This window comes from Theropithecus gelada, chromosome 1, assembly GCF_003255815.1.
Source record: "Theropithecus gelada isolate Dixy chromosome 1, Tgel_1.0, whole genome shotgun sequence".
Taxonomy (NCBI): Eukaryota; Metazoa; Chordata; class Mammalia; order Primates; family Cercopithecidae; genus Theropithecus; species Theropithecus gelada.
The window spans coordinates 69,328,323-69,346,163 of record NC_037668.1 but is presented as its reverse complement, the minus strand read 5'-3'; the positions used below and the strand labels follow the sequence as shown (position 1 = coordinate 69,346,163).

Genomic DNA, 17,841 nt, shown 5'->3' with positions numbered 1-17,841 from the left:
CACCCAGAGAGCTGGGGATTAGAGAGAGGGTGCCTGGTATGATGAAGGAAGGGAGGAAGGGAGGGAGGGAGGGAGGGAGGGAGGGAGTTCTCTGGCTTACCCGTGCCCTCTGCATCAGACTCTTGGGAGTTGGGGACGCAGGAATCTATGTTGATTCTGATGCAGTCAAGGCTTGGGTACTCCAGGGCCTCTTTCTGGGGCCCTGGAGATGCTCATCCTTTCCTGTGTTTGGGTCTGTGGTCCCAGCTGTGATTTCCAAGGTGACATTTCCCAGCCTGGCATGCCAGGAGCAGTGACTCTTCCGCTTCTCTGAAAGCTGAAGTTTCCTCACTGTATAGAGAAGGGGATGGAGCCACAGGCAGTCCTCAGAGATGACATCACTGTTGCTGCCTGGACTGTGGGTTGGCTGGGGCCTGGGCCTTTGCCCACAATATGACAGCTTGGGCCTACCAACCCCAGGCCTAGACCAGGGTTCTCCTGAGGAGGTAAAGGAATCATTCCCTGGATTCCAAGGAAGAACTGCACATTGGAGCCTCATTTTGAAAGGCGATGTTTGTTGTGGTACTTAACAGTGTAGACCCACCCTGAGTTCAAATCCCAGCCCCGACTCTTAGTGGTTGTGTGAGGCACTTACTGGTTTAAGAGGCAAATTGCTCCATCTCTGCCTCATCCTTCTCACTTGCAAAATGAGGCTGGCAGTGATACCTGCCTCGCAGGGTTGCTGGGGAAGGCCCCTAGAATGTTGCCAGCCACGTAACAGGGACTCCCCAAATGTGAGCCGCCCTTCTGGTGCATGTGGGCAGTTTGGCCACCACCCTGCTCTCCCAATTACAGCCCTGTGTCCTCTGCATGCCCTGCCCTCTGGCTCCAGTGCTGCGTACCTGAGGTCAGGGTGAAGCATGGGAACTGATGCTGCTGCCCACATGGTTGGTACTTTACAGACAGGTTCGAGTCCTTCCCAAACCTCAGTGAGTCTGGTCCTGTTGCCCCTGTTGTGCACATAAGGAAACTGAGCACAGAGAGGTTCAGTAGTTTAAAGACAGCTACACAGATGGTAAGGGGCAGAGCCTCTGGTTACAAAAGACCTAGCACTTTTTTCTCCACCAAGATGCTACCTGAAGAAAAACAATGGCAGCTTCAAGGATGAACCCTTCCCCAGGAATGTCTACATGTTCACAGGAATCAGTCATGCTGTAATGAGTGGGGCATCTGGCTCGGCATCCTGGGTAGGCACTTCCTGGTACCTGGATTTAGCACTTGTTTCCTTCTGTGCCTATCACTGCCATTTAGGGTCTCATGAGCAGTCTCAGGACAGGATCTGGGTCCATTCCATGAGGTGTACAGCAGATACTTGAACTAGTCCAGAAGCGGAAACCTCTGAGGGATGCAAGCCAGAGATATGGGGGAACTGTCCAGGGAGTCTAGATGGGGGGTCCTCTGCAGACCTGCCATTTCCCTCCCCTCCCCCCGCTTCATGCCCAGACTCTCTGTTTGTCCATGTGGGCTCAGCCAGCTGCTTGGAAGAATCTGTAGAGTATGGGACTTGCCCAGAGGGAAATGAGCTGTCAGTTCCAGTGAGAAACCTGGCTCCTGCCTCTGCCTGTGCTCTCCCTGGGGAAGAAAGTGCCTGTGATTAATGAGGTGCTGACTTGGTGCTGCTGGAGTCCAGGTGATCATGGCCACTGCTGGCACGGCCCTCCCAGCCACCAGGGAGGAGCTGGGATATATGGCATCCAAACAAGATAGAGGCCTGCAGTGCTGCAAACGCCCCAGTGGGGAGGGCAGGGCGGTCCATCAGCACCATGGGAGGCTTGGGCACAGCTATGTGTGGAATTACCGAGGGCAGGGAAACATGGAGTCACAGCCGCTCTTCAGAAGGGGCCAGAAGTGGGGCTCTCTCCAGAGTAAATGTGATTTCTGAATGAGGAACTAGAGGACAGATCTCATTTGAAAATGGATATGGAAGCAATTTCTCAGTAATGAGAAACTTGAGCAGTTTTCAAACTTTTATAGTCTTAGAAGCTATTTTTAAAAGCCAAATTTTGCATGGAATGTCAATATATAAAACAGGTTAAAGTGACGGTTTATGAATACATTTATTTTTTAAGTTCAAATTTTTAACATTGTTTAAAAATTCTCATTTTTATTCCTATTTCTTATCTCCAAATGATTGCCTTTTAGACTTAGTCTAATTTAAGTCAGATGCAAAAGGCTTTTTTTTTTTAATTAAATATATACTGTCTTGCTCTGTTGCCCAGGCTGGAGTGCAGTGGTGTGATCATAGCTCACTGCAACCTCAAACTCCTGGGTTGAAGGGATCCTCCCACCTCAGCTTCCTGAGTAGCTGGGAGTACAGGCATGGACCACCACACCTGGCTGTCAAGTTTTTGACATTTATATATTATTTATTATGGAAGTTACATTTATTATGTTATTAACAATGCCTCTGTTTTGATGCACGAACACATTGAAATCTGAGGTTCTAGATCAGGAACTGGCAAACTATTGCCTGTGGGCCTAATCCAGGCTGCTGCATGATTCTGTAAAGTTTTATTGGAACATAGCCACACCATTTTTTGATGCATTATCTATGGCTGCCTGTGACTGTCTGTTTCACAAAGTCTAAAGTTCTTACTATTTGGCCCTTTTCAGAAGAAGTTTGCTGACCTCTGTCCTAGATCATCATTGTATTGCTGTATCAGCTGCAATATCTAATATTCCTTTTTCTTTCTTGTTTCATTTGGCTTGGCTGCAAAGTATTAAGGAATTCTTTTTTTTTTTTTTTTTTTTTTTTTAGACGGAGTCTTGCTCCGTCACTCAGGCTGGAGTGCAATGGCATGATCTTGGCTCACTGCAATCTCTGCCTCCCAGATTCAAGCTATTCTCCTGCTCTAGCCTCCCGAGTAGCTAGGCTTACAGGTGCGTGCCACCACGCTGGCTAATTTTTGTATTTTTAGTAGATATGGGGTTTCACCATGTCGGCCAGGCTGGTCTCAAACTCCTGACCTTGTGATCCACCCACCTCGACCACCCAAAGTGCTGGGATTACAGGCATGAGCCACTACACCTGGCCAAGGAATTCTAAATCACATCCTTAACATGATGTGAATGGTAACAGATTGTTAACAGCTTGCCTTAAAGCCACAGAATGGTCTTCAGTTCAGCATTGTCTGGGCATCTGGGGAGGAGTAGAAGGGAATTCTGGTTTGCATCAGTGACAATATCAAGCAACTGCTTGAATTCCTTCCTATTACACCATCTCACACACAAGTCAGACAGGAAGCGCCCCCATCATTTATGATATTTTCATGATAATCCACATAATACATTGCCTTATCATTGAAAGCTTCAGAGTGTACTTGCTTGTATGGTTTTACGTATGCATACACGGTCTTGAATTTAAAAAATGACAACACAAAGCTACCCAGTAAAGAGCTCCACTCTTCCTAACTGAAGACACATTTCGACAGTGAAGGTCACCATCTACCCAGACCTTAATCTGAGGTCTGCACAAACCAAATTAAACCAGCAGCACTTGCTGGCTGTATTCAGTGTGTTCCCATGTGATATAGAGCGTGTTTGAATATGTGTACATGGTCATTTTCTGTTAAAATTGGAGTCAAACTGTGCTTTTAGAGTAACATTCTCAAGGAACATTTGAAGAGCCTCCGAAACACTTCCATGGAACACAATCTGGAGACTACCCCTTCAGCAAATATTGGTGGTTCTCATCTTTGTACTTGAGGATAATGGAGGGGCCATGGACGCTGAGAGCTGGAGGCAGAGGAGGAAGGAGGAGAGATGGGGAGGGGAGAAGTTGAGATGGTGCATGGAGAGAGCAGTCAGTAGTGGAAACAGTACTCTGGCAACCCAGGGAGGCCATGTGAGCTTCTGCAGAGGCTTGGGATGTCTCCCAGCAGTTGTTGATGAGCAAACCCAGCTCCTGGGGCTGCTTTAATGACTTCTGGCCTGCGCCTTGGAAGAAAAGGTGCAGAAGAGCATGGAGCAAGGTAAACATGTGTGCAGAGAAGTGGGGGTGGGGAGCATATATGTCACTTCTGATCGGCATGCAGAGAGCCTCTGTGGTCATTCAACAGGTCAAGGTGTGAGGCAGTGAGGAGGTAAAAGGACAGCAGAGGGGCCGGGAGAATCAGCCAGGGCTGGCACAGGAGGAGGAGGGCCTGGAGCATGGGCTGTGTTTGTGAGAGACCGACGTGGCCCCAGGACGGTGGTGGCTGGGATTGGACATTGGCCTTAGGCATTTGAGGCAAAGCCCACTGACCCAGGAATGAAACCCAGGAGTCCTGACTCCCAGGCCGCCTGCCCTTCCCTCAGTGGGTGCAAGGAACAGAGCCAGGTTTTTGGAGGCCATGGGCTAGACAAGCCCCAAGGGGATAGAAAAGCCCCTGTGCTTTCTGAGGTTGTGCTGCTCACCCCATAGAAAAGGGACATTTTTAGGTTTTAAAAGGATGACCTCATTTTTTTCTTATTTACATAGCCCTGTTTGTTTATACAGCCCTTTAAAAATAGCAAGTGTGTGCTAAGCTTAGTGCTCTCTCTCCCACCACCAGTGGCAGAGCCACCGTGTGGGGAGAAACACCTTTTTATCTTAGAGAGGGGCAGCCTTGTTTCCGAGGACAGATGGGAGCAAAACGGGACAGGTAGGAAGTTTCGTGGTTTCTCGTGTCGCTTCTCCAAAATAGCCACACTGCTGCCTCCCACTTCCTGCCTGACTCGGCTGGGGTAGATTTTCTCCTTTAGAGGATTTGTGTTCTGTGTATTCCCAGGGAGGCTCGAAGGGATCTATTGCCAAAAACATACTCGACCCTGAAGCCCTGGGGCTTGGCACTGAGGGCCCCAGCTCAGGTTTGGAACACTGGGTTTGCATCCCGGCTCTGTCGCATACTAGCTGTGTGACCTTGGGCAAGTGACTTCACTTCTCTGTGCCTCTTCAGTAGGATGGAGATAGCAACTCTAGCTATATCCAGCAGTTACTGTGCAGATTAAATGAATATGTATGAAGGGCACAGCCCAGTGTGGGCACATAGCAACTCTTAATGAATCTCAATTAAAAAACAGCAATGTTGTTGTTGATCTCCATCCCCTTCCTGGACAACTGGACCAGCCTCCCAGCCACCTTCCCTTTCCCCTGGCTTGCCTGCTCCAGCGCATCCCAGCGTGATCCCAGCGTGATCCCAGAGTGATAGAAACATGAAACACAAATCTGACCCTGCCATCTGCTGCTTAAAATCCACCCATAGCTTCCAACGCCTATGGCAGGAATGAGCATTCTTTTGCTCTGAATGGCCAGATAGTATTTGAAGCTTTACAGGCCATTTGGTCTCTCTTGACTTTGTCATTGCAGCCTGGAAGCAACCACAGATAATATGTAAAAAATGGGCGTGGCTGTGTTCCAGTAAAAATTTATGTATGAAAACAGGCAACCGGCTGGATTTGCCAACCCTTGACCTACAGGATGAATCCAGACCCTTAGCTCAGCATTCCTAGTCCAGCCTATTCCCGTTATCTCCATCCTTCTTCCTCCCCCACCCCTGCTCTTGTGCAGAACATGTCACACTTTAATCCTTTGCGTGTGCTCCTCCCTCTTTCTGAGTTTTCCTTCCCTGCCCCCTGAGTGCCCCTCCCCCATGGCATTAGGACCCTTACTCTGGGATTCTGTGGTACCCTGTCTTTATTTCTACCCTGGTCATATATGCAAGTTCCGTCTGTCTCTCCATGAGAGGGGCTCCCCTCTAGGCAGGGGTTGGGCCTTCCTCTTCTGTACACCCAGCAGAGTGCTGTATAGGTTTCTGCAGGTTCTCAGTAAGCATTTGTTATTGAACACAAGGATCTGCAAGACGGATGGTTGGCCTCACGGAGCTCACAGTCAGCTTAGGAAGCTAGGATATGAGCCAGTCAAAAGCCAGCCAGCAATCCAGGCAGGAAATGATGATGGCCCATGTGTTTGGCCCTAACTCATGTCAAGTGGCGATTCTGAGCTTGACAAAGGAAGGTGAAAGTATTTCAGTTGGTTGTTGCAGGATGGGAAAGAGCCTTGCAGAGATAGGGAGGTCAGGAGGTCTCTCCAAGTTGGGGAAATCATAAGAGAAGAGCAGACCTGAGCAGGCCTGGGGGCTTAGGCCTCTAATCCCAGCTACTTGGGAGGCTGAGGCAGGAGGATCACCTGAGCCTGGGAGTTAGAGACTAGAATGGGCAAGGTAGTGAGACCTCATCTCAAAAACTAGAAAAATAAAAATTTAGCCAGGTGTAGTGGTCATACTCCTGTAGTCCTAAATATTGAGGCTGAGGCGGGTGGATGGCTTGAGCCCAGGAGATGGAAGCTGCAGTGAGCTGTGATTACACCACTGCACTGCAGCCTGAGGGACAGAGCAAGACCCTGTATCAAAAAACAAAACAAAAGAAGAAGAAGAAGAGCAGGCCCACTGCTGGGCTCAGGGTGGGGAGTGAACAGATCAGTCTGGCCATAGCTGTGGGCCCTCCCTTGGAAGACATAGGGGGCCAGTACTGGAAAGCAGGGCAAAGGTTTCATCAATGAGTTGGGGGTGGTGAGGAAGCTTAGACTTTATCCTGTCAGCCAGAATTTCTCCAAGTGTAGTCCACGCATCCTCCCATAACAGAAATACCTTGAGTTTCTTTAAAATGCAGATTCCAGGGCTCTGTCCCATACTGGAGGCCAGGAGGCTGAAGGGGGTCAAGGCCATGGTCTGTGGGAGGAAGAGGCTGCACCATGGCTACGGGTGCACCACAAGTATTATTCAGACTGGTGTCACCTGTAGGAAGCCGGGTGATGCCTTTCCCAGCTGGACTGGGGACAGGTGAGGTGGGAGTGAATAATGCTCCCAAAGGGCAGATGGGAACACCCAAGCTTAGGGGTGGCAAGTGACTTGCCCAGCGTCACACTGTGAATTACTTGCAGGTGTGGGGCTGACCAGTTCTGGAACAGGCTTCCTCTCCCAATCTCAGGGCCTCGGCTGGTCCTGCAGGTGCCACAGATGGAAAAAGAAAAGGCCAAGGGGAATGCCTCTGGTACCCAGCACTGCCTAGTGCACAGTAGTGGTTGGTCAGTAACTGTTGAACAAATGAGGGTTTCTGTTTGCTTGAGGGAAAGGGTAGGGGTGGAGGGTGAGTGGCTGGGTGAATGGGTGCTATGAGGACAAAGGAGAGTGGAGTTTAGATGTAGCGCTAGTGTCGCAAGCGTGAAGGTTTACCAGACAGAGGGGTGAAAAGATGAGTGGGGCACTAAGCATATTGAATGTGAGAGCTGCTGGAAATGCAGGACTGGGGAGTGCTGGGCGGGGCAGGTGATGTGTGCAGCTGTGGAAGCTTCTACCAAGTCAAGGAGAGCAGTGCAGAGAGAGAAAAGCAGGGGATTAGAGACCAACACTTGAGGACTGAACACAGGCATCTAGGAAGAAAAGGCTTGGATGGAAGAGTCAGAGAAGTGCTCAGACAAGTGAGAGGAGAGGCAGGGCAGGACAGGAGGATCAGAAAAGGGAGATTTGAACAGCCAGTCATCTAGGCAATTTAGTTTGGGCCGCTCTTTAGAATAAAGCCAGCTAACCTAAAAGAAATTATGTCATGGGTAAATAAAAATGTCAATCAAACTAAAACTGAAATCACGAGTTTCTGTTTGCTTGAGGTTTGTGCTCCTGGCCAGCGTAGCTGCAGGTGTGGGAGAGCGAGTGGAAACTGGACCCACCTGTGCCACCTGTCAGGACAAGCCCTGCCGTCTTGCCTCTGTTCGGGCTCTGTTTGGCATGCCTCCCTGGGATCGTTTCGGTGCTCCCAAGCCTTTGTCCTCCTCTCCTGTGTCTGCCTTAGCACCTTTCCTCCTTTCCTTCCGTCTCTTTTATTCATTCAACAGATATTCTTTTTTTTTTTTTTTTTCTTGAGACGGAGTCTCGCTCTGTCGCCCAGGCTGGAGTGCAGTGGCCGGATCTCAGCTCACTGCAAGCTCCGCCTCCCGGGTTCACGCCATTCTCCTGCCTCAGCCTCCCAAGTAGCTGGGACTACAGGCGCCCACCACCTCGCCCGGCTAGTTTTTTGTATTTTTTAGTAGAGACGGGGTTTCACCGGGTTAGCCAGGATGGTCTCCATCTCCTGACCTCGTGATCCGCCCATCTCGGCCTCCCAAAATGCTGGGATTACAGGCTTGAGCCACCGCGCCCAGCCCAACAGATATTCTTGGGACTAAAGCTTATTCGAAGGAACTTAGCTGCAGCCCCCAAATCCCGCAGGGCCTTTGAGTCACCCACTAGAGAGCTTGAAACATGGAGACGGAGATTCCTAGACCTGCAAATTCAGGAGTGGCCAGCCATGCCTGGTTGCTCACTGCAGCTAATCGGAGCAGCCTGTCTGGGGCTACCTCTGCGGATTTCCTATTCTGGAGCTGCTTTACTGGGGCTGGTTGGGAGTGGGGGACTGAGGCCCAGGTGCCTGGGTGTTTATTCTATATGGCTCCAAAAATATAGCATTCGGGCAGCCTCCCAGCTAACCTCCCTGGAGCCCTGGCTCTCCCTCTGATGAGCCTACATGTGCCACCAAAATCGTCCCCTCCCCCACTCCTAACAGACATATCAGTCAGTTGACACCACAGCCACCATCATCATCCTCGTCCATCCTCAAAGAGATAGGTCATCCTTACCTTTGGCACTACTTAGACATAAGGGACCAAGCACCATTCTGGGTGACAAAGCACAAAACACCTGCCTCTGGGAGTTACATTCTGGTAGGGAAATAAACAAACATATCGTCACTACACACACATGCACACTCTCTATAGACTGTATTTTGTGAGATCTTAAATACCTAAGTGTATGTAAAATAAATGTAAAGATATTATCTTCTTAAGTAACATACATAGTATGTGACAAGGTGGCAGTCAGGAAAGGAATAGGGGGTGCAGGGGCTGGCAGGTTGTCGAGGTTTGGAAATCAGGCAGTCAAGACGGATGGAGAGTAAAGACTTGAGGGAGGCGAGGAGCAAGTGCTAGGGGTATAAGAGAAGAGTATTCCAGGCGGAGGCAAGATCAGCCTGCTGGGAACAGCAAGGAAGCTGGTGTGGCTGGAGGAGTGGGGGTGGGGGCACAGGAGCAGAGGAGGCTGGAAGGGAGGCAGGCACAACATCCAGAAGCCCTGGGAGGCCTGAGCAGAGAAGTGGACTGTCCTGCCGAAGGAGGCTGTGGAGGCTGCCCTGGAGAGGGCGGGGGCAGCAGCCCGAAGCCAGCTAGGAGGCGGTGACGTGACAGATCAGGAGGTGATAGAGTCGTACACCAGGGCGGCAGCTACGGGGGCCATGGGGAGGGGTCTGATTCCAGCTCCATTTTGAGGTCAAGCCAACATGATTTGCTGACAGATGGGACGTGAGGTATAAGAGAAATAGTTCTGAGAGGGGAGCCAGGCTGACACTCACATGTGTTCAGTCTTCTCTCAGACTAGTCAACTTCTTCAAGCCTCAGTTTCCTCATCTGGAAAATGGGCCAAGTGGATAGATAACTTCCTAGATCCCTTTTGGCTTGGGAAACTCATCCTTGAGCTCAGGTCACTGGGGCCTGGCGTGGTCAGGGAAGGCTTTGAAGAAGTAAGTGGAACTCGGGCTTAAGAAAGGACTTAGACCAGACACCACCGAATGGGACAGGGGCACCCAGGCAGAGGGTTGCAAGGCCTGTGAGTGGTGCCCGAGGATGGCAGGCAGACACTGCTGTCGGAGCACTGGGCCTCGGTAGGAGGCTGCCAGGAGCCACAGGGATGGGCACACCAGCTCTTCAACACTACGCCCTTTAGAATAAACCAGCAGGTTCAGGGCCCGAGCACATTTTGCAAACACTGAGGCCCTCAATTTTCAGCATTTTCAGATGGACATGCTTAGGCAGGAAGGAACAAGGCTTGGCTCCTGGCCGGGGGAGAGTTAACCTCCTGGCCCGGCATTGCATAACCGCAGAGTCTGCTGAGCGCAAGGAGACTCTTCTGTGTGGCAGCCAGAATGGCAAGCCTGGTGGCTCCGGGCTCTGGCACCGTCCCGCAGCGGAACAAACAGCCCTCCCTTCCCAGATAATGGCCCTCATTGAGCATTGTGTCCATGGCCAGCGCCCAGCACAGGGCAGCTCAGCCTGGGTAAGTTTCCTCTCTTGGCTGCTTAGCAAAATATTTATACTACGCCTTTCTAGTAAGACGGTTCCTAGGAACCAGCAGGCAGAGAGCTGGGGAAATGCACCCACCAGTGACCCTGGTCCCAGCTTAGGGAAGTGCTGCCACACACCCAACGACATGTGAGCCTGGTGCGGTCATTGCCCTCCAGGGCTCTTTCATAAAAGAAGACACTGAACTAGAAGATGCCTAGAAGCCTGTCCAGTTCCAAAGCCATTGGCATCTTCTCTAATTAAAGAGCGAACTCCAGTTTCTTATGATGTGAGAGTAGAATTTGGCCGGTCTTTAATATCTCACAAAGGGCCTCTTTCTCAGGAAGGCGTGTGTGTGATTTGGGAGAGGTGAAGATGAGAAGTCTGAATCCTGCCTACTTGGTTCTCTCCTGCACACCATGAATGTCAGGAAACACTGTTGGTATCTCCTGTGCACTGTCAATGTCCCTCTCTGTTTCTCTGAATGGGGAGCAAGGGGCATAAGCCAGATCACTCCAGGCGGTGCTGCACTTTAAGAGGTATCTGGACCAGTCCTCGGAAACATGCAGCCCTTGTTAGAAGAACATTTGAAGAAACTGAGTAACAGAATACTTGAGAGGCAGACTTGCTGTCCTCAACCACCCCAGGGGTTGTCTGGAGAAAAAGGGTCAGAGGTGTTCTGTGTGGTCCTTGGGACAGCATCAAAACCAGTGAGTGAAAATCACATGGCTCGTTATTAGTACCATAGCCCAAACAACAGGCCCCATACGTATTTTAACTGAAAACACACACATTGACCCGTGTCTCCACCTCTGGGAATCCGGCCCATGGAACAATGCATCAGTCTGTAAAGATATGTGTATAAAGGATGTTTATGGCAAAATTCTAGTAGGAAAAATTAGAAAAAAATATAATAGTAAATGTAAAGGTATTCCATCCAAACCACGGTCCATCATTCAGCTGTTAACAAGATTGAGGACAGACCCTGTCTCTCTGTTTAGAAAGGCAGTACAGGAGAGTGGTTAGGAGCAGAGGGTCTGAAGACAGACAGCCAGGGTTCAGATCCAGATCCCACCACTTACAAACTGTGTTGCTTGACCCTCTGGCCATCACACTCCTCTTTGGTAAAGTAGGGATTGCAATAATGCCTGTTGTTTAAGCTTGTTAGGAGCAGTAACTGAGTTAATTATGTAAGGTGCTTATAACTGTGCCTGGTACAAGATAACTGCTCAAAATCTGTTGGCCTGTAGCCTAGAAAGACTGTCCATGAGGAAGGCAGAGTGCTGAGGAATGTACATAGGGTGGTGCCATTTATAGAAAAACCGAGCAGGTGCAGTAGCACAAGCCTGTAATCTGAGCTACTCAGGATGCTGAGGCCGGAGGATCATTTGAGGCCAAGAGTTTGAGACCAGCCTGGGCAACATAGTGAGACTCCATCTCAAAAAACAACAACAACAACAACAAAAAAGTCTCCCAATCTTCCCCGCTTCCCATATCCTGTTTGGGGGGGAAAAAAAAAAAAAGGAATTGCTATTACCTCAGGCGGAGAGTGGCCTGAGAGCAGCCTCTAAGGAAGGCTGGAGTCTCGAATGGCAGCTTGGACCTGTGCCCTTGGCAGTCCCTTCAACCCCGAGACTCTGTGTGTCACTCTTGGAAATCTCAAAGTATGTCCTACCCTGCCTTTAACTGAACGGGATAGTCTGCTGTTTGCAAAAATACACTTGCCAAGACACGTCCTTTGTGCAGGTGGGGAACAAAGATGTTGGCTGGGGGTTAGTTCTACAGACTGCCCATTGCCCTGTGGTGGCACTCATCAGTGGAGCCCACATGGTTCCACTTGGGGTGCTCTAAGTTTCCTCCTAGACCCATGGGTTTGTATGAGCCATGCCAACCGTGATACCATGCCCTGTCTGAAATGGACTGCACCTTGGTCGGGTACATCATGCTCAGATCCACCCCCCACATGCCACAGACTTTGGGAGTGGAGGGAGAGGTCAGAGAAGCCCCCCAGCTGGGGTGTGTCTCTTGTGGAAATCAGTCATTTCTTCTCCCCTTTGGTTAAACCACTTGAGATGCGGTTTAGAGTGCCATATTAGCAGAGAGAAAACACTTAAAGGAGTCTTGGAGTTACTAATATATTTAACAAATATAAAAAAATTTCAAAATATTTCAGCCAAGCAGCAATAAAATACATAATATAACACTAGTGAACTCACCACTCTGCTTAAAAAAAAAAAAAAGACTTGTCAAATACAGCGGAAGCCCCTGCCTCGCTTCCACAATGTGGGTCCTTTTCTCCTGTGCTCCCAGGAGTGACCATCATCCTGAACTCGGGGTTACCATCCCACGGTTGTTTTCTGGGTTTACCCTGCCCCCACTGGGCTTGCCCTGAGTTGGGTGAGGCCCTGTGCCTCTCTGCCCACAGTCCTTTCCTGTTAGACTCCTTTGGTGAGTTTCAGCCTTTGGGTTACATCTAAACGTCCACCGATCCTGACACTGTTGCTGGGCAGTCCTGATGCCTGTCCTGTCACTGGTCTTGTGGTCTTATGCGAATTCCTTTTCTTCCTTGGGCCCAGCATCTTCACCTGTCAAACATGGGCTTTAGACCCTGCTTGAGCTCCCTCTAGCTCTAGGCTTATGTGGTGGGCTGGGGAAGCCGGGCCCAGGGCTCTCCAGGTGGAGGAGATGAGAGGTAGCCCCAGTACATCCCAAGGTGAGGGACGGGCCGATTTCCCAAGTGCAGGACATAAACCACGAGTAGAAGATGAGCTGAGTTTAGGAGAACATGCTGGAAGTTCTTTAACTGAATAGTATAATTATTTGTTTGATTCAATAAAAAATACTAGTTGGCAGTTCCTCCTGTGGTCCCTATTGCTTAGGAAGAAGCAATGTTTAAACAAGTCAAATTCAAGTCAAAGTAAATTAAACTATTACATAAATAGCAATATGATACGATGGCATTATTTCTGACAAAACTTGTAACGGTGGTCACCAAATGGCACAATGTTTCCCAAACAGGAGCTAATGACTTAAAGGGTGGGGCCCACCTGGCCTTCTGAGATGCTGGGAGAGCCAGTTGCCTAGCTCAGTGCTAGATGTCAGAGCCCCGGAAGTATTGGGAGGATGACTTCATGGAGGGCTCCCTACTTAAAACAACATGGAAGAAATTTCCTTCAGATCTTAGTGCCAAGAAGAGCTTTGCTTTTTCTGAGGAACTGGCCTGTGTATCATCAGAACACAGAGATTGTGCAGCTACCTGTGTTGCCCTTCTTCCTCTGACTGCTGTATACTAAATCTGTGGCCCCAAGAGAGCTACCATGAGGGGCCTTCTAAGTGACTTATCCATCTTGTTCCATCCCTTCTGGTCTTTCATTTCCCCTGGGTTGATTTTTCATTTAAAATTTGTGTTCCTATTTTGTGTTTGTAAATTACCTCAAATATGCTGTGGAATAAAGCAAGTTAAAATCGCAAAAAGACAAAAAGGGGATTAACTAATTAGTTAATCTATCTGTGCACAATCTGTACATGACCAAAGCATGCTTGGCTCTGCTCAGCCTGTTGGGACCTCCTATAAGGAACCGAAGCCCTGTAGAAAGGAGGCTTGCCTTCGGCAGAGAGGGTGGGAAAGCGGTTGGGATGGCCACTGCCTGTTTTCCACCCCTGGATTGGAACCATCTAAACCCTTGGGACTTGCACCCCCTGTTGAGCTTTGAGATCATCTCAGAAATGGGACTCTCCCTGCAGACTCAGAGCCTTTAGACTCAGGGCTGGTGGCCCTTGACACGCCTCTCTCGCCACCAGAGCACTGTATTTTCAGGCAACTGTTCCTTGGGGAGGAATATTGAGTACCGTCCCATGTGCCATCTGTTTCTGACCATTCTGGTTCTGCTGCTGACCCCAGACTGCCCATGTTGTGGCTACCTCTCCCATCTGAGTCCCTGCACTGCCCAGTCACAGACATCTGCTGCCGGACCCCACACTGCCCTGATGGCTCAGAGCGGCCTGCTCCAACCTGCATGATCTCACAGGCATCGTGGCACGAAACACTGATATTTTTAGTGCAAATGATGAAAAACGTTATGCTAAGTGAAAGAAGCCAGACACAAAAGGACATATGGTGGGTGATTCCATTTTTATGAAATGTCCAGATAAGGCAAATTTATAGAGACTGAAAGTAGCTGAATTAGTGGCTGCCAGGGGCTGGAGGGAAGGGAATGTGGAGTGATTGCTAATGGGTACAGGATTTCTTTTCAGAGTGATACACATATTCTGGAATTACATCATTGGGGTGGTTGCACAACCCTGTGAATTTTATGGTATGTGAATTGTATCTCAATTTTTGAATAATCAAACGACTAGACACCATTTAAAGAGTTATGTTTATGAGAAAGATATTCAAAGTTTACACAATTCTACTCATTAGCAAATTAATAGGCCCCTTTTTGCAGAAGGATTTAAAGTGACTTCTGCCAACTATTAACTGAAGCTTTCCACAATTTTAACTTCATTCATTTGTTTATTCATTCATCACTCACAGACGTCCATGAGTGCCTACTGTGTGGCAGGCACAGAGAACATGAAGGTGATTAAAATACAGCCCCTGCTCTCCAAAATGTGTAGCTGGGGAGATGGGCATGTGAAAAGATTAGTACAGTGAGGGAATACAATATAAAATGTCACGAGGCCAGGCGTGGTGGCACACGCCTGTAATCCCAGCACTTTGGGAGGCTGAGACGGGTGGATCACAAAGTCAGGAGATCGAGACCTTCCTGGCTAACACGGTGAAACCCATCTCTACTAAAAATACAAAAAATTAGCGGGGCGTGGTGGCAGGCACCTGTAGTCCCAGCTATTCGGGAGGCTGAGGTAGAAGAATGGCGTGAACCTGGGAGGTAGAGCTTGCAGTGAGCCAAGATTGTGCTACTGTACTCCAGCCTGGGCAGCAGAGTGAGACTCTGTCTCAAAAAAAAAACAGTCACAAGACCCGCCCCACATGTTCCAAAGTAAGCAACAAGCAGCCAAGAATTGACAACTGTCATTGCCATCAGAGAGGGGAGCTGTGAGTGGCCTGGGCTGGAAGGCAGGGGTGTGTTCCTGCTCAGGAAAGAAATCACTCACTCAGGCCAAAGCCTATTGGGAAAGCCACTTGGAGAGGATGCAGCTTGTTAGAAGGATTTGGAGCTCTTGGGAAGGGAGGGGGTGTTCCTGCAGGCAGTGAGCCCCCAGCGGCTGACTCAGCGCCCAGCGTTCCTGGCTGTCCTCCACTGCTCCCTGCCCAGGGAATCCTCTGCCCTGTCCAGGTCCCTCAGAGCCTCCTTGGGCACTTCCTGGGAGGAGGTGCTACATTCACCTTGCCAGGGCCAGGTTGGGACAATGAGAGGCAGAGACTGCCCCATTTCTGTGTGGCAAACAAGAAACATGGTTATAGGTTCTTCTGAGGCGTCAGTTGAACCTCAGACCCTAAAGGGCCCAGCTGTGCCCATCTCTTCCATGCAAAGATGAAGGGAGGGGACAGGAGCTGGCACTGTGGTACACTGAAGGAGGCACTTAGGAGGGTGATGATTGTAGGTTCTGATGAATTCATTTTTTTATGCCAGCAAACTCTCCTGGTCCCCTGAGTTCAGGATACCGTATTTGTCCAGGCTAAGGATAGCTCAGGAATGCAGAAATGAGTCTGATCCTGGGCAGGACTCAGGGAACACCATGAATCCTTGAGAAGCATGGGATAGAGAATCAGAGTCCTGAGCTGTGGATCCAGCCCAGCCACTTTCCACCTCTCTGAACCTCTGTTTCCTCATCTGCAAAATGAAATGATAAGGCCCTTCCCAGAGGGCTGTTTTGAGGAACTTCTCAGTTGTGAAGTATGTTCAGACGTTGTGTTTGCAGTCTAAGGGGGCATTTGGAGCCATGAAAAGGAGGTCTGCAGGGAGGAACTTGGGTGAAATTAAATGAGATGGTGGCTACAGGGGCCTTTGGTGAGCTGTAGTCACTGCCCTAACATAAGGGGGCATTGTTAGGATTATGATCCATCTGAAACAGGGGTGTAAACACCTGCCAGGGGAAGGCGGAATGGGTTCTGTCTGGGATGGTAAGGGGCTCCTGGGAGGAACTGGCAGGGGTGACAAGAAGGATTCGGCTGAACAAAGGAGGGAAGACGGGGGACTGGGCAGCAGGACAAGGGAGGGGCTTGAACCCTGGCGGGAGGCAGAAAGGGTGAGAGAAGCTGGGGCACAGGTGGGTGGGAGTGGGAGGAGGAAGGTGGGGAGGCGGGAGGAGTGGAGGTGGGATCACAGGGTGGAATAGCCAGACAGGCAGGAAGGTGAGGTGAGGTTGGGTCCTGTAGAAAAAGCCTGGGCCATCGAGAAGGGACAGTTTATATCCTCACAGACCTAGTCAGGGGATTCATCTGGGGCCAGAATCAGGTGCTCTGGGGTGAGCCGACCTCAGGCAACCGGAGCTGCGAGGCTAGGGAGAAAAAGCATCCAGAATGTCAGGACGGGAAGGGTCCCCGGAACCCAACTCTAGTCAATACCATATTTTTGCGATGTGGGATCAGGCAGCAGAGTCTCACGGAGGACTTGCCTGGTTGCTCGGGGCAGTGGGAGAAAGCCAGGCAGGTCTCTAGATCCCCAGGCCTGAACAATATTTGAGTTTTCCCTTGCTTCCTTGATTAAAGGCTGCTGGAGCCACACATGGAGGTGAAATGGGGAAGTAGTTAAGACACACACTGCAGACCCCCTGCCTGCCTTGGCTTGCAGTCTCACTCTTTATTAAATGTGTGCCCCGGGCGCATGATGGAACTTCTGTGACTTCGTGTCCTCATCTGTGAGATGGACGTAAAAACATTGCCGGCCTGATAGGATCATTCTGAGGACTGAGGACATGTCAGGTTCTCGGCAGACAGCCTGGCACGTGGCGCTCTGTCCCCATCAGCGTTTCTTAGGATTATTATCCCAGTTGCTCCACAGTTTGTGTCTTTGTTACGAGATGGAATTTGCCTTCCTTAAACCACGTTTGGTTTAAGGACGTCCCTCTGCCCGTGGATAGCTTATCTTCTGGCTCTTCTGTTTTCTCAATTAAATGTTCTTGACTTGAGCCTGGGTTACATTATCATCCATTCAACTTAGCGTTTGTTTATTTGTCCATTCATTCATTCATTTGCTCATAATTCCCTGGACAACCCGTGACCTGTGTTTGGAACAGGGGTGTAACATACGCTAGTAATTTTCTCAAAGGGTCACCCTTCTGCCCCACACCCTGAGCCCATGGCCACCTTTCTCCCAGTATGGGATTTTCAGAGTTCGCCTGGGTAAATGGAGGAAAGGCTATATGAATTGCAAGAGCTTATTTTCTGGAAATGCAGCCCCAGGAAATCATACTCGACAACATCATCTTGCTCAGGGAGCACAGAGTGGGAGCTTAGGGGGTCTCAGGGCAAGTTTAAGAAGGCTGAGGACTGCTCCCCTCAGGCACACAAACAGTGCATTCCCTGAGTGCTTTTGAGAGCTCAGATGTTGTCAAAAAAGGAAGATCTGGAGGTCAGATCAGAACCTAGAGTGAGAATGCCTGACAAGAAATTGCGTTTGGAATTCAGTAAGTATTTATTGAATTAAACCGGGCTCCCTGGGTGGGGCTGGAGAAGCTGGACAGGTGATACCCTGGTCTGTGGGGTCCTCTCCTTACCAGAGCTGAAGGAGGTTGTG

At 49.8% G+C, this 17,841-nt stretch overlaps 1 protein-coding gene across 2 annotated transcripts in view; it reads left to right on the top strand.

The window, feature by feature from the left end:
* HIVEP3 (human immunodeficiency virus type I enhancer binding protein 3) overlaps nt 1–17,841 on the top strand; it is a 409,424-nt gene that overhangs the window by 284,773 nt on the left and 106,810 nt on the right. The window lies entirely within an intron of this gene.